The sequence below is a fragment of the Miscanthus floridulus genome, chromosome 13 (genome assembly GCF_019320115.1).
Source record: "Miscanthus floridulus cultivar M001 chromosome 13, ASM1932011v1, whole genome shotgun sequence".
NCBI classification, from domain to species: domain Eukaryota; kingdom Viridiplantae; phylum Streptophyta; class Magnoliopsida; order Poales; family Poaceae; genus Miscanthus; species Miscanthus floridulus.
In genome coordinates this window covers 59,078,402-59,084,393 of record NC_089592.1, presented here as the reverse complement: position 1 = coordinate 59,084,393, position 5,992 = coordinate 59,078,402, and positions in this window count along the sequence as shown.

The following is a 5,992-nucleotide window of genomic DNA, read 5'->3' as shown; positions in this document are numbered from 1 at the left end:
AGAGGCGATTCATGGAATTCCAGTTGATCAGGTTGGATCGACTTGTTATAATATTCCAGATCCGTTGACCCAAGGGACCAATCAAGTCGGTACTAGTCATCAAGAAGCAGCACCAACTGGTAATGGTGGCATCCAGACACTTCAAGGTTCATCTAAACAAACTCTGGGTACTGCTACAAGTTAGATACAGTACAATCCTAGACCGTCAGTACAGCATGTGCAGCAACCAGCGGGGCAAAATCAAAACTAGATGATCAATTTTGGCACATCAGGCCACATACCGTCGTCGGCTTAGAAGATAGCACCATCAATTTAAAAGATCCGTAGAGATATAGATCCTTATGTCTATAGTCAGAGACTTCAAGCAGCAAGCCAGCAAAGGACCCAACAGTTTGAGATTCCACAAGGCTATCATTATGGCATGGATTATAACACCCTCCACATGATACCAAATCTAGGATATCAAGGCACGCAGGATTTCAATCCACAGATGGGTCAGCAAGTACTGAGAAATCCAAATCCGTAGGCTGATGAGTTGCTGCTCAAGGTGACCGAGATGATGAAGAATTAGTTTGGTCTAAAGCCAAAAGGAATGACTTTTTCATACAAACGCCCATATCCAGAATGGTATGATTTGGTCGCTCTTCCTGCAAATTATAGGCTCCCAGAGTTCACCAAGTTCACTAGTCAAGACGGTACAAGCACAATAGAACATGTTAGTCGGTATCTTACACAATCGGGCGAAGCATCAGTTGAGGATGCCCATCGAGTTCGTTTCTTCTCCTTACCCCTATCAGGGCCAACCTTCACTTGGTTCTTGTCATTACCAGTCAACTCCATTGCCAATTGGGCTGACCTGGAGAAGAAGTTTCATACATATTTTTACACTGGGACTAGAGAGAAGAAAATAACTGATTTGACAACTATGAGAAAGAGGACTAATGAATCGGGCACTGAGTTTCTTTAGAGATTCCGAGAGACTAAGAATCTGTGTTTCTCATTGAGCTTGGCTGATGATCAACTAGCTACTTTAGCTGTCCAAGGAATGCTGCTAATGTGGAAAGAAAAGCTGCTAGGACAAGAGTTTGATAACTTGGGATAATTGGCTCAACGGGTAGCAACACTTAATAGCCAATTCCAAAGCATACGCAGAGATACCCGATTCCAGAAGACTACCTCAGTGATCGAAGCTTACGATCCATATTCAGTCGATGATGGCTATGAAGATGAAGAAGAAGAGGTTGCTGCAGCTGAATGGAATTGGGGCAAGAAGACAGAGATGGTGCCAAATCCTTGGGGAAGTGGAGTTGAGGAGAGTTATGACTTTGATGTTACCAAATCGGACAAGCTCTTTGATTTCTTACTTGAGAAGGGGTAGATCAAGTTGCCCGATGGTCATGTCATGTTGCCCCCTAATCAGTTGAAGAACAAGAAGTTCTGCAAATTCCATAATGCTACTTCTCATTCCACTAATGAATGTAGAATCTTCAGGTAGGATATACAGAGAGCTATTCAACAAGGGAGGCTCAAATTCGATACACCTTGGAAGATGAAAGTCGATGATAATCCTTTCCCAGGAGATCAGAACATGGTTGATGCTAGGCTGTTCAAAGGAAAAACCAAGGTCCTAACATCGACCAAACCAAGAGAAGCTGGGACAGTCGATCCCGAAATGCAAATATCGGCTAATGAGTACAGAGAGATTAGAAGACGTCATGCCGAATAAAAGAGCCGATACAAGCAGAGGAAGACGTCGAAAGTAGAGATGTCAAAGCTACGGGTCACATCTCGGATTCTGTTGAATAAATGGCAGCAGTAGAAGGAAAAGGATTATCAACGTTGGTTAAAAGATCAAGCATACCAGCATCAATTAGAAGAAGAGAGGTATGAAAGGGAACAAGCTGAATTACATTGGAATTGTCCCTTCCTTAGGCATTGCTGGAATGAAGGTTTGAAGTTGCCTACCAGACATGACTGTCCAGAATGTAGCAATCAATATTGGGAGTATAGGCAATCTCGAACCAACCACCGGTCTATCCATGCTTAAGATTCATATCATCATAACAACATGGATCGGCGCTTAAAAATGAAAGTGTTCGTGATCGGTTAGGAAAAAGAGTCATTGGACAGGACTAGGCTGATCATGAAGAGGAAGGCACTGAAAGAAGATACACGTGGCAAGAAGGCCAGTGGTGCCCAGGAGATTTGACGAGAAGCCAAAAGAGGAGGGTACAACGCCTAAGGAACAGAGAGATGGAACAGGCTCAGGCACCCGGTAAAACTCAAGTATGGCGTACCAAGCAGATAGCTGATAAGAAGCAACCATCAGCTAATATCAAAATGGCTTTTCTGTTACCATCAGAATTCAAAGCTCTGATAGATCAGGAAGTTTATTCAGACTTTGATGAGTCAGAGTATGAAGAGATGGTTGCCAAGTTAACGGTTGTGCAGCAAGCAATATTTGATAAGCCAGTCAAGCATCGGCACTTAAAGGCTTTATATATGAAAGGTTTTGTTGATGGGAAGCCGATGAACAAGATGTTGGTGGACGAAGGTGCTTCTATCAATCTTATGCCATACACCACTTTTCATAAGCTTGGCAAGGGACCAGGAGATTTGCTTGAGACTGACATGATGCTTAGAGACTTCGGAGGAAATACATCCAAGACCCGGGGGGCAATAAACGTTGAACTGATAATCAGGAGTAAAACTCTGCTCACCACGTTCTTTGTCATTGATGGGAAAGGATCATACAGTTTACTCCTCGGTCGTGATTGGATTCATGCAAATTGCTGCATATCGTCGACCATGCATCAGTGTTTGATTCAATGGCATGGAGATGATGTCGAACTGGTTCGTGCTGATCAATCCGTAAGCATCACAATAGCCAATCCAGTCTTTTGGGAACTATAAGATTTCGAGTGTTTTTCTGGTAAGTCATGGGAAGGAGGCTTCATTAAGATCAGCAATAAAAGCCAATAGCCGATGCAGGCGATCGGCTCTGAGAGTTTGTTTTAGTAGAAAAGTCACAGCTTCACGTCGGCCGTTGGATCAAAGGAAAAATAAGTATTATGTCTTGGAGATGGGTTTAGGCTGGCGTATGTGAAGGCTGAGTTAAAGTGTGAATGCGATTCAGAGTTAATGGATTTCTTAAAAGAAGTTCTGTTTCGCTTTATAGGACGCTTGACCTAGGTTAATTACTCGTCTAACCTTTGATATTGAAAGTTCTACAAGACGTTATCCTGGCATTTGATCAACATCTGATAGCCGATTCATTCTCGGCTCTAATAGCTGGTACCAGAAGGGTATCGCCTCTAGTTCAAAAAATAAAGATCTTCGAAGGCGTAAAAGCCGATACGATGAATATCGCCTCAAGAGAAAAAAAACAAAAAGAGCAAGAGACATTCACAGTCATGCACGAAGGCATCACATTGAAACATATTCATGAAAGAACAAGAGTCATTGTTCATCAGATTACCCTAAACACAAACTAACCAAAGACCTTGTTCGCCACATCCTAAGCCGATGTGATGTCTACTACGGCCTCCGCTGCCATGGTGAATTCTTCAAGCAGGTCCTCATGCTCCTTAGGGCCATCGCCCATTGGGAAACCTGTTTCCATGGTGTGAAGCTCGTACCCAGTTCAGACTTGTTCTATGGTCAACACCACCGCCACGCCATGACGAACGCCATGGAGGGCGATCTCTCGAACATGGACCGGGACGTCTTGGAGACGAGTGTCGATGGAGGAACCCCGAGCATTGACAGCATCTATGGCCATGTTCGCCGCTAGTAGGGGAGATTCCAACTATGCTATCAGGGCTGACAATCACAAGAACAAGAAGACAGTCAAGATGAAGATAATGGAAGTCAGAGTAAAAAGCCTTCATGGGATTCATCTTACCCGCCACCATGGCGTTGGATTCGGCTAGCCACGCTCGGACAGTGCTGACCTCCTCCTCAGCCATATGAAGGGTGGCCTGAGAAACCCTGAGGCGAATCTCCAATTGGCCATTCTCCCAAGTCGCCTTAGAATAACGATTCTGGGCCATCCTCCACTCATGAAGGTAGCACCGAGCGTCGTCTCCATTATAGGAGTTGGAGGAATCCGACGACGAAGCCGGGACGGAAGATGCGGCGTCAGAAGGCCCACCGGCCCTTAAGAGAGGACGAAGGCTGTCATTCACAACAAACCTATAGGTGAGTCAAAACTATTCATCATCATGAACAAGAAATGTTGATCTCACCTCATGCGTCAGAGACGCTGATTCATTGGCATACTCTCCTCCGGGATTTCCTCTGCCACGCGCTTACCTCGGTTATCTTCACCGGCCATGGAAGAACGATTGGATCTACGAAGGGGAGAAAGAGAACCACTATAGGGTTTCGACAGGTAGAGAAGAGCGGAGAAACAGTTGCGAGTAAGGATGTATTCGAGGCCAAAACCACCAACCGGTATTTGAAGACCTAAAGCAAAGGGACAGGCGCCTTGGGATGTGTAAAAGGCAACCGCAATTAATGGAAGGTGAAGTGCCACTTCACTAATGCCAACGGAAATACAACACTGAGCAACTGAAAGGCAGGAAATCGAAGGGTTCTCTTAATAAAAGCCATGTTTTCAGACTTGGTTAAACCAAGGGCCTAGATCGGCTATATCAAATCGGCTCTTTAGCCGAAGAAGGAAGCATGAGTAAACAATGGAGAATATGATCGGTTCTACACAAGATCCGCGATGACATGCAGATCTCAAGCCTAGGGCACCATGGGTCGCTCTCGGTATTTCTAGTCAAATGACATAAGCTCCCGCAGGCTATTGACTTCTCCAGCTGATCTAAAAATGCTCTCAAAGACACACTTATGACGACCAAAAAGCGAGACAGCCAGTATGGTCGCCTAATCAGGGGAAACCTTATCGGCTCAGACATTGCGCGCCTGGTATATTTTGGAGACGTGGGGAGAAGGAGAAGGATTCAACAGATCAATAGGAAATATTTGAAGGAATATTACCCTAATGTTTGGATTAATACTCAACGACCAATTCGCTCGACTGACAGCTCTAATGGCCGATACCAGAAGGGTATCGCTACTGGTGCGAAAATAGACTCAGAAGAGTAAAAGCCGGTACAATGCATATCATCCGTGGGGGAAAAGCAAGCATAAACAAAAGTAATGCGCACGGTGTCAAGACAAAAAATTATCCGCTAAATATCAACTATTACAAACTATGGGCCGAGGAAAACCTTGCCTACTATGTCATCGACCAAGGTATTAAAAGCTACAGAATTGGTGGCGCTCATGAAATCCTCAACCAAGCGCTCCTGCTCCCTAGGGTATGCTATGTTTGGAAAACCATGGGGAAGAAGCTGAAGATTTTGGCCCAAACGGGCTTGGGCGGCAGCCAACGCTGTGGCAGTGCCATGACGAACGCCATGGAGAGCAACCTCCCTAACACGATTTGGGATGTCATGCAAACGAACCATCAGAACGACACCCCTAGCATTGACAAATCTCGCTGCATGATCCACAGCTAATCGAAGGCTCTCCAGTTGGGCAGATAGATCTAAAAGATTCAAAGGGGAGGTGATCAGAGTCTCGGAGACAAAGTTGAAAAGAAAGCAGAGGTTATGACAAGTATCTCACCCGCAATTCTGGCCTCGGCCTTGGCCAACCTATCCTCCACCGAATCAACCGTAGGAGGTGATCGGCATCGAACCATGGCCAGGGCTAATTCTATGAGGGATAAACACTCAACGAGACTCTAGCCATGTCGATCAATGGAGGCAAGCAGATCATCATTATCAATCCACCTCATTTGATGGCAAGGGGGCTGGCGACAAGCCGTCGACGAGGAAGGCCCTGAAGGCCAAATGGAGTCGGTCCTATTCCCCAAGGCAGCGGAGGCATCATGAGATATACCCTCCTGACGACGAAGGCACTAACGCGATGATGCAGACCCGATGAAGACCTTTTTAGGAAACCTCTTGTTGTTCTC